Source organism: Triticum dicoccoides, chromosome 4B (genome assembly GCF_002162155.2).
Source record: "Triticum dicoccoides isolate Atlit2015 ecotype Zavitan chromosome 4B, WEW_v2.0, whole genome shotgun sequence".
NCBI lineage: Eukaryota > Viridiplantae > Streptophyta > Magnoliopsida > Poales > Poaceae > Triticum > Triticum dicoccoides.
Window position 1 is genome coordinate 640,538,034 of NC_041387.1, and position 10,874 is coordinate 640,548,907.

Here is a 10,874-nt window from a genome sequence, read left to right on the forward strand (position 1 = left end):
GCGGGGACGGCGCGACGGGGACGGGCCCGGGGCGGCGACGGAGACAAGGGCGGCGACGGGGACGGGGGCAGCGACGGGGACGGGGGCGGCGACGACGACGGCGTCGATCGATCGGGGCGCGCGGACGATGCTTCAATGGGGAAACAGAGGAAGAAACAGAAGGAGAATGAAATTTTCACAAGTGTTGTATATATAGGAGAGGCCTTTAGTACCGGTTGGAGTCACCAACCGGTACTAAAGGCCAACTTTGGCCAGGCGAAGAGGCGGGAAGACGAGGCCTTTAGTACCAGTTGGAGCCACCAACTAGTACTAAAGGGTGGTCTTTAGTACCGGTTGGTGGCTCCATCCGGTACTAAAGGCCTCGCGCTGCCACCCCAAAGTTTAGTCCCACCTCGCCGGGCGAAGGGCAGCCGCACTGGTTTATAAACCGAGTCGCGGCTACCACTTCGAACTCCTCTATATAGCAGGCTTGTGGGCCTAAACTCTGCGCGCTGCCCTGTGAGTCTGCTTGGCCTTTAAGGCCTGTAATTACACACCTGTGGCCTATCAGGCCCACAGGGCAGCGCCCCAATTTTTTCATAGTTTTTTTCTTTTCTGCTTTATTTTCTTCTATTTATTTTTGCGTAGTTTTTTGTATAGTTTTTTCTTTTCTGTTATATTTATTTTCTTCTATTTATTTGTGAGTAGTTTTTCATCTAGTTTGCCAAAATTCAACATTTTCAGAGTTCATTTTGTAGTGATTTTCAATTTCACAGTCATTTTGTAAATGATTGAAAATAGCAAATATAATTTCTTTTTCTTTTCTGCTTTATTTTTTCTTCTTTTTATTTCTGAGTAGTTTTTTCTTTTCTGCTATATTTATTTTCTTCTATTTATTTCTGAGTAGTTTTTTTATATAGTTTTTTTCTTTTCAGCTATAGTTTTTCTTCTTTTTTGCTATTTTTTCTTTTCTGCAAAACTTGATGGTCAAAGTCTGGAGTTATAACTTAAAAAAAAGAAATGTCGACGTGCAATTAGTTTTTGCCATAACAGAAGAAGTACGGAGTTGTAATAAGTTATTAAAAATAAAAAAGAGGTGCAATGCTCGTTAATTTGCTTCAAACCTTTCGGAATAGTGTAAACTGCACTGCGCATAGCTCCGTGCAGTCTACTGTATTCCTGAAGGCTTGAAGCTAAGCAACGTGAGCATTGAGCCTCTTCTTCATCGTCTCTGCACTCAGGGCTTATAAACCGCTCCTAGTCCCTCTCACTTCGCGAGGTGGGACTAAAAAACATCTTACGTCTGGTTCATCGATGAACCGGTACTAAAGGTGCTCGTGGGGCCCCAGCCTTACCTGACACAACCTCATTAGTACCAGTTCGTGGTACGAACCGGCACTAAATGGTGATGGTGGGGCCATAGCCTGACCGGAGGCTGACACAGCCTCTTTAGTACCGGTTCGTGGCGGCATGAACCGGTACTAAAGGTTCGCCACGAACCGGTGCTATTGACCGCCGCCACGAACCGGCACTAGTGTACACATTAGTGCCAGCTAAAATTCCAACCGGCACTATTGTGCTTCACATTTGACCCTTCGCCACGACCCGGTACTAAAGGGGGTGCGCTGGCGTAGGTGCGGTGCGGCAAGTTTAGTCCCACCTCGCTAGCCGAGGAGCGACCGCACTGGTTTATAAACCCCCTTGCGGTCGCTCTCTCGAGCTCCTCTCCAAAGCAGGCCTACTGGGCCTACGTGTTCTTTGCTGCCCTGTGGGCCCACTTGGCCTTTGCGGGCCTGCATCCTGGCCCAACAACAGGTTGGGTTTCTAGTCGTATGCAGGCCGCTCTGGCCTAGTAGGCGGGCTTTATTTTTTATTTTTTTTGCTTTATTTATTTTTGTGTTGTTTTTTTGTGTATTTAGAGTTTCTTTGTGAATATTTTTGCTTTAGGTACAAAAAATTACAAACTTTCTGTTAGTGCCCGTAGTTTTCAAATTTGAATAGTTTAAATTTTGAATTATTTGAAATTAGTGTGAATCACTAGTTTGTGAATAACTTAACTTTAAAAATCAGTAAAGGCATGAAAGAATTTGTTTGCACATAAAATTTCTTCGCGTTTCAAATGCCAAAACACATAACTACCCTAACTATTACAGAGATTCCCCTCTGGGTGTGAAACACAGAAGAAAGTGATGATAGTGAAGCCAATCACATCCCAGATCTTTGGGTGTGAAACTTTTTCTTCGCGTGTGTCCCTTTGCGCCGTAACCATGGAAAATCTTCATCATTTAACGGGATGCTCGGGTCAATATTCACTGTGAATGGAGCAATTTCATCAAACTTTTCATAATCTTCTGACTTGTCTGTCTTGTCATCCACTCCCACGATGTTTCTCTTCCCAGAAAGAACTATGTGCCGCTTTGGCTCATTGTACGATGCATTCGCTTCCTTATCTTTTCTTTTTCTTGGCTTGGTAGACATGTCCTTCACATAGAAAACCTATGCCACATCATTGGCTAGGACGAATGGTTCGTCTGCATACGCAAGATTGTTGAGATCCACTGTTGTCATTCCGTACTGCGGGTCTTCCGTTACCCCGCCTCGTGTCATATTGACCCATTTGCACCGAAACAAAGGGACCTTTAAACCACGTCGATAGTCAAGTTCCCATATGTCCTGTATATAACCATAATATGTTTCCTTTCATGTCTTGGTTTCTGCATCAAAGCGGACACCACTGTTTTGGTTGGTGCTCTTCTTATCTTGGGCGATCGTGTAAAATGTATTACCATTTATCTCGTACCCTTTGAAAGTCATTATATTTGAAGATGGTAACTGGGACAGCAAGTACAGGTCATCTTCAATAGAGGTGTCATGCATGGTACGTGTCTGCAACCAGCTGGCGAAACTCCTGGTTTGTTCACGTGTAATCCAGTCATCAGAACGCTCCGGGTGTTTGGAGCGTAGCAAATTCTTGTGTTCATCCATATACGGAGCCACCAAGGCGGAATTCTGTAGAACTGTGTAGTGTGCTTCAGTGAGAGAATGTCTGTCCATACATATTATTTGTTCCCCTCCTAGCGTGCCTTTTCCATCCAGTCTGCCCATATGCCGTGATTCAGGAACACCAATCGGCTTAAGGTCAGGAATAAAGTCAATACAAAACTCAATGACCTCCTCATTTTGATGGCCCTTGGAGATGCTTCCTTCTGGCCTAGCACGGTTATGAACATATTTCTTTAAGACTCCCATGAACCTCTCAAAGGGGAACATATTGTGTAGAAATACAGGACCCAAAACGTTAATCTCTTCGCATAGGTGAACTAGGACGTGCGTCATGATATTAAAGAAGGATGGTGGGAACACCAACTCGAAACTGACAAGACATTGCACCAAATCATTCTGTAACCTTGGTATGATTTATGGATCGATTACCTTCTGAGAGATTGCATTGAGAAATGCACATAGCTTCACAATGGCTAATCGAACGTTTTCCGATAGAAGCCCCCTCAATGCAACCGGAAGCAGTTGCGTCATAATCACGTGGCAGTCATGAGACTTTAGGTTCTGGAACTTTTTCTCTGCCATGTTTATTATTCCCTTTATATTCGACGAGAAGCCAGACGGTACCTTAATACTGAGCAGGCATTCAAAGAAGATTTCCTTCTCTTCTTTGGTAAGAGCGTAGCTTGCATGACCCTGATGTATGTCGTCTTCTCCGTGCATACGTTGCTGGTCCTCCCGTGCCTCAGGTGTATCTTTTGTCTTCCCATACACGCCCAAGAAGCCAAGCAGGGTCACGCAAAGATTCTTCGTCATGCGCATCACGTCGATTGCGGAGCGGACCTCTAGGTCTTTCCAATATGGCAGGTCCCAAAATATAGATTTCTTCTTCCACATGGGTGCGCGTTCGTCAGCGTCCTTCGGAACAGGTTGTCCGCCAGGACCCTTTCCAAATATCACCTTCAAATCCTTGACCATATCATGTACATCAGCACCAGTACGGTGGCGAGGCCTCGTCCGGTGATCCGCCTCACCTTTGAAATGCTTGCCTTTCTTCCTTACGGGATGCCTGCTCGGAAGAAATCGACGATGTCCCAGGTACACATTCTTCTTACAACTATTCAAATATATATTGTCGGTATCATCCAAACAGTGCGTGCATCCGCGGTATCCCTTGTTTGTCTGTCCTGAAAGGTTACTGAGAGCAGGCCAATTATTGATGGTCACGAACAGCAACGCCTTTAGGTCAAATTCTTCCCCCATGTGCTCATCCCACGCACGTACACATGTTCCATTCCATAGTTGTAAGAGTTCTTCAACTAATGGCCTTAGGTACACATCAATGTCGTTGCCGAGTTGCTTAGGGCCTTGGATGAGCACTGGCATCATAATGAACTTCCGCTTCATGCACAACCAAGGAGGAAGGTTATACAAACATAGAGTCACAGGCCAGGTGCTATGGTTGCTGCTCTGCTCCCCAAAAGGATTAATGCCATCTGCGCTTAGACCAAACCATACGCTCCTTGCGTCATCTGCAAACTCCTTCCCGTACTTTCTTTCGATTTTTCTCCACTGCGACCCGTCAGCGGGTACTCTCAATTTTCCGTCTTTCTTACGGTCTTCTCTGTGCCATCGCATCGCCTTGGCATGCTCTTTGTTTTGGAACAAACGTTTCAACCGTGGTATTATAGGAGAATACCACATCACCTTGGCAGGAATCTTCTTCCTGGGGCGCTCGCCCTTGACATCACCATGCTCATCGTGGCTGATCTTATAGCGCAATGCACCACATACCGGGCAAGCGTTCAAATCCTCGTACTCACCGCGGTAGAGGATGCAATCATTAGGGCATGCATGTATCTTCTGCACCTCTAACCCTAGAGGGCAAACAGCCTTCTTTGCTTCGTACGTACTCTCGGGCAATTCGTTGTCCTTTGGAAGCATATCCTTTATCATTACCAGCAACTTTCCAAATCCCTTGTCAGATACACCATTCTCTGCCTTCCATTGCAGCAATTCCAGTGTGGTGCCCAGCTTTTTCTTGTCACCTACGCAATTCGGGTACAACAATTTTTTGTGATCCTCTAACATGCGTTGCAACTTCTTCTTCTCCAAATCACTTGCGCAGTTTCTCTTTGCATCGGCAATGGCCCGACCTAGATCATCAACGGGCTCATCTGATGCCTCTTCTTCAGCTTCTTCCCGCATTGTGGGCTCAGCTTCTTCCCGCATTACCGGCTCAGCTTCTTCCCCCATTGTTGTATCATCGTATTCAGGGAACCCGTGGCCAGGATAGCTGTCGTCGTCCTCTTCTTCTTCATTGTCTTCCATCATAACCCCTCTTTCTCCGTGCTTGGTCCAAACATTATAGTGGGGCATGAAACCGGACTCAAACAGGTGGACGTGAATGGTTCTTGACGTAGAGTAATTGCGACCATTCTTACAGCCAACACATGGACAAGGCATAAAACCATCCGCCCGCTTGTTTGCCTCAGCCGCAAGCAGAAAAGTATGAACGCCCTCAACAAACTAGGGAGAGCATCGGTCATCGTACATCCATTGTCGGCTCATCTTCATTACACAACACCGAATAGACCAAATTAATACAAGTTCATACATAAAGTTCATACAACACTTAAATGCAACAAACAAATAACTCTCTAGCTAAAGCATTTAAATGCAACAACAAATGCGATCAAGATCGCAACTAAGGTAACAATTGATCCAACAACATAATGATACCAAGCCTCACTATCGATGGCACATTTTCTAATCTTTCTAATCTTCAAGCGCATTTTCTCCATCTTGATCTTGTGATCATCGACGACATCGGCAACATGCAACTCCAATTCCATCTTCTCCCCCTCAATTCTTTTCAAGTACTCGTTTTCTCTTTCAACTAAATTTAACCTCTCGACAATAGGGTCGGTTGGAATTTCTGGTTCACATACCTCCTAGATAAAAATATCTATGTCAACTTGATGGGCATAATTTGTCATAAACACGAAATGCAACAAATAGTTTTAAAAGAGAATATACCACATCCGAATCATATCAAGGACGAGGGCCGACGGGGACGGATATCAAAACCATGGCACTATGTATAACAAACAACGTACGGGTAAATAATTATTATACGAGTAACTATATATCCAAATCACACAAACATCAATTTTTTATATAAAATTTCATGAACAAGAGGCTCACCACAAGGTGGTGCCGGCGACAGGACGGTGCGGGCGATCGACGGTGGTTACGACGGAGATTTAGAAGGCACTAAGTAAACCACACCTACATATGCAAAGTAAGTGTTATTTTGACCTCAAATTGCATATAAATCAAATACTACCACATATAATTCCTACCAAATTACTAAAACCCACAATTAATCACTACATAAACCAATGCAAGAGCTAATCTAGCAATGAGAGGTGAAAGGACAAAGTTGCTAACCTTGGTGATCATTTGAATGGATGAGGGCCTGCAAATCTTGACAAATTTGGGGCAAATTTTGTGATGAACTCGAGAGGAAGAAGGGAAGAACAGAGGAGAGGGAGAGGGGAAAGGGGGAAGAACAGAGTGCGGGTGGACGAAGGGTTTATATAGGACGACCTTTAGTACCGGTTCGTGCCACGAACCGGTACTAAAGGTGCTAGAAGGGCCCCACTCTGACAACATCCTGCCACCACTTTCTTTAGTACCGGTTCGTGGCACGAACCGGTACTAAAGGTTCGCCACGAACCGGTACTAAAGAGCTCCTCCCGCCTAGCCGTTGGAACCGGCACTAATGGACACATTAGTGTCGGTTCTGTTACAAACCGGGACTAATGTGTCTCACATTTGACCCTTTTTCTACTAGTGGGCCTGGGGGCTACTGTTGGCGTTCTGGGAACGGGGGTACCCAGACTTGCCTGCCTGAGGCCTGCAGCGTGGCTCAAGGAGTGGCCCAGTACGGCCCATCTTCGTCAACACAAGCTCAAGACCCTCGCGAGGGGCCAAGCCTCGCGGGGCGGACGACAGGAAGCTTCCTCAGGCGCAGCCTCGTCAGTCTGGCTCGCGAGAAGGCGGAGAGATCAAGGCGGGGTACCTCACAAGGTGCCCCTGACGCAAGCCATGACGATCGAAGCCGGGCGGGCGCCGACCTGCGCAGTGTCCTTGTTTCCTCTTTGGTGCAAAGGGGGAAAGCGCAGGCCAAGGAAATCAAGCAAAGGCAACCATTTCGGTGCAACAAGACCAAGACCAGCAGAACGGCAGGATGGGGGTCATCGTGGAGCCCAAGCTGGCGTCATTACCAGAGCCTTTGGCAGGCGAGGACCAACTTTAGTCGGATAAGTGTACTAGATGTTCCCCTTCAAAATGGCCAATTATTGGCGCCCTTCCCGCTCAATATTGGGGAAGAGGACTAGGGCCTCGCTCTATAAATAGGACTAGCCACCGTAGTATAGAGGCATCTGGAATCGACCCCTCCAAAGGAACAACACCAGCACAAGAACTCCTCCTCTCGGGCAGTTCTTCCTTTGTATTGTTCATCATCAGCCCCTGAGGCAACCCACCACACCACAAACTAGAGTAGGGTATTACACCACAACGGTGGCCCGAACTAGTATAAACCTTGCGTCCCTTGTGTTGTTCTTCGGGTAGCCTAGATCCTTTGCGAGACGATGAGACGTAAAACAGTGATCTCCGCACGCACCCCAGAGTTCAAACCTTAAGGGTCTGCCGGAACCCGAAATCCGACAGCCACTCCGTCCGGGTTGGAGGAGGTAATGTCGATCCGCATTGCACTCCGCCGCTCCCAGGAGGACAGCGCCCGGCCGACGGCATGATCTGTCCAGCGCGACTCCAAAGCATCGGCTTAACGGACGCTCGGTTCCTCTGGGGCTGGATCATCACGGTCCCGGCAGCCATAAAATCTCTCCTTCCCCATCACCGGTCGAGCAGACTATGAGCCCCACCGGGAATGGGCGGCCCACCGAGGGAAGGAGGGGATAAGGGTCACCGAGGCCGTATCGTGACGGAAATGGCGGTGGCTGATGCGGCAGCGTGGGCGGCCGCAAAGAAGGAAGCCATCCGCGCCTGCATTATGAAGAAACGGCAACGGCAAGCCCTACTACGCCAGCTCCGTCGACGAGCAGATCCGGCTCAATCCCTACCGCGTCTTTGTTTGGTACTTCCGCGAGAAGGGTTGCAAGGTCACCGGGAAGGGTAAGGGCAGCTGTGGATGATCTCCACCATAGCCATAAATGTCAAATTTTGGTAGTCCGATGACATATTATTAGTGATGAAGTAGTTGATCCATGTGTGTGATGCATCGACGTAGTTCTTTTTTTGCGAAAAAACTTCCAATCTATTCATCTTCAATCATGGCAGTACAACGAACACCAGAAATACAAATTACATCCAGATCCGTAGACCACCTAGCGACGACTACAAGCACTGGAGCGAGCCGAAGGCGCGCCGCCGTCATCAACCCTCCATCGCCGGAGTCGGGCACAACTTGTTGTAGTAGACAGTCGGGAAGTCGTCGTGCTAAGGCCCCATAGGACCAGCACACCAGAACAGCAACCGCCACCGATGAAGAATAACGTAGGTTGGAAGGATTCAACCCGAAGACACACGAATGTAGACGAACAACGATGAGATCCGAGCAAATCCACCAAAGATAGATCCGCCGGAGACACACCTCCACACGCCCACCAACGATGCTAGATGCACCGCTGGAACGGGGGCTAGGCGGGGAGACCTTTATTCCATCTTCAGGGAGCCGCCGCCATCTCGCCTTCCTGAGCATGACACAAACCCTAACAAGAGAGGAAAAAATGACTGAAAAGGGAGCCCTCCCGCCGACCCTTGGCAGGATCCACCGTGCCCCCATGGCCCTAGGGCCACCGGAGACGAGGCGGACCTGCGGCGGCACCGGCGAGAGATAGAAACCCTAGCTTTCTTTCTTGGAGGAGGAGGAGCAACTTGGCGGCTGTGGGTCTCGCTGCATCGACATAGTTGCATGAGTGAGTATGGATTTAAGATATGATAACTGAGGAATCCGATGGTGAGAAGACAAATTTAAGGTTTAACGATCAGTGTCCGCGAACGCATTCATAGGCGTTTGAAGGGGTCGAATTTGCAAAGCATGGCTGTAAATGCTCTTAACTTTGCGAAGCCTTGCCTTCTTGGTCTTGCCGTTCGGGCGCGCGGGCGCGGGCCGTCACTTTCTTGGCAGCGGGAAGCCTCTCCTTTACTCCCCAGGTAAAAACTGGTGACTAGTGAGTCTCTACTCTTAATGGAGCACTTGGTGAATAGTCCACGCGGTTTATTTTTGTTGGTTTATTTTCGTCATTCTTCCACCATCATTTTTTTTCGTCATCCTACCACCTCTGCTCTACCCTCCATCGAAATAAACCGGTGCGAAAAAAACCCTGGGATCGATCCCTCGTTCCCATAGCAGATCGATCCCCTCGATATGCTTCCCAGGTCGATCCTCAGGACGCCCCAACGGCGAGAGCCCTTCGCCATCGCCGAGATCCGAGAGGAGCCGCCTCCACCGAGGTCCGGGAGGAGCCGCCGCCACACCGTCTTCCTCCCCCGCCAACCTCCGAGGCGCCCTACTCGTGGGACACCGCCGCCTCGCGGAACCCGAGGGCAGGGCAGGGCATGATAGCGTTGGGGTCGAGGTCCAAGATCGCTGCCGCCGAGGTCCAAGATCGCCGCCATCGACCTCTGAGATCGCCATCCCTTTCTATTTCTGGTTCGCTGGCCTCTCTCCCTTTTCCCAATCTCTCTCTTTTGTGCGCATACATTGCTGCCGGCGTCCACTACCGGCCGCCTCCGTCGTCGATTGGTGCCCCCATGGCGCTACTGACTCCGACGAGATCTCCTATTTCCAACATATGCAGCCGCCTCGCTGTTCTGGCCCCATGTGCGGCCCCGTGGCTAACCCTAGCCACCTCTATCTCCGACGGTGGCGCCTCCTCTTCCTCTTGCAGTCCCGTCCTCCTCCTTGCTGGTGCTCCACACGTATATCCGAAAGTGACGGCGACCGACAGGCTGTGGGCCTACCAGAGGGCGCGTGGTCGATGCTCACGACAATGGTGGGCGTGAGCATGGCACAGGCAGCGGCTAGGTGCGTGCGGGTGGTAGCCGGCGAGACATGTTGATGTTCATCCGGGCCACACAGTGAGTATTCTCTGTTTATGTGAACATAGATGCATCAGCCATAAGGCTGCACCATCTCCAAGTATTTGTGGGTCAATCGCAGTGCAGGTCCTCTACTAGGCTGGTCTGGTAGTGATTTCAGGTAAGAATGCTCTCTCCTCTTTGCAGTTAATTAAATAGATCTGTTAGCTGCTTGACTGCTACAACTGATTGTATCACCGGCCGGTTACTTTGGGTGAATTGGGTAGAACAAATTACGCCATGTATGTTCCATATCATTTTGTTCAACGCTTGTGCTTTTCGTAATTGGGAGTCTCCAAGTTTTGATTCCATTTATTAGAAAGATTGCTACTATCTGCTTGATGAATGGAATGTGAAGATTATATAAAACAGTAGGATTTTCAGTTTGTATGCTCGTCCAGTAACTGATTTTTTACAGGTTTCATGATACAGTAATTGTGCAAATGTGTTAGACTTTCTAATTACTTTTACAGTTCCATTTAATTGTTAAACTTCTAATGGGCATGCTTCTCAGATCCAAGGCATGGAGAACTCCAAGGAGTTTGCTGACAAGCTGTTCGGGATATGTCGAGGCAGAGGAACATTGAGCCAGATGAAGGCATTAACAAGGATCGGCTCAGAGAGGTCTAGACGGAGATTACTGACCACATCTTGGACTAAGCTATGTTCAGTTTAAGTCAATTCTCTTCCTCCTTCAATTGCCTTCCTCCTTCAGGTTCGCC

The 10,874-nt window shown here is 48.4% G+C and overlaps 1 long non-coding RNA gene across 5 annotated transcripts in view; it reads left to right on the forward strand.

Moving 5' to 3' along the window:
• Window positions 1–9,429: 9,429 nt before the first annotated feature.
• LOC119291963 overlaps window positions 9,430–10,874 on the forward strand; it is a 5,186-nt gene continuing 3,741 nt past the window's right edge. For 4 of the 5 annotated variants that reach the window (XR_005142787.1, XR_005142784.1, XR_005142785.1 and 1 more), the window contains exon 1: window positions 9,430–10,867. This is a non-coding gene — a long non-coding RNA (uncharacterized LOC119291963). The remainder of the gene's footprint in view (window positions 10,868–10,874) is intronic. The other variant, XR_005142788.1, reaches the window with a different exon arrangement.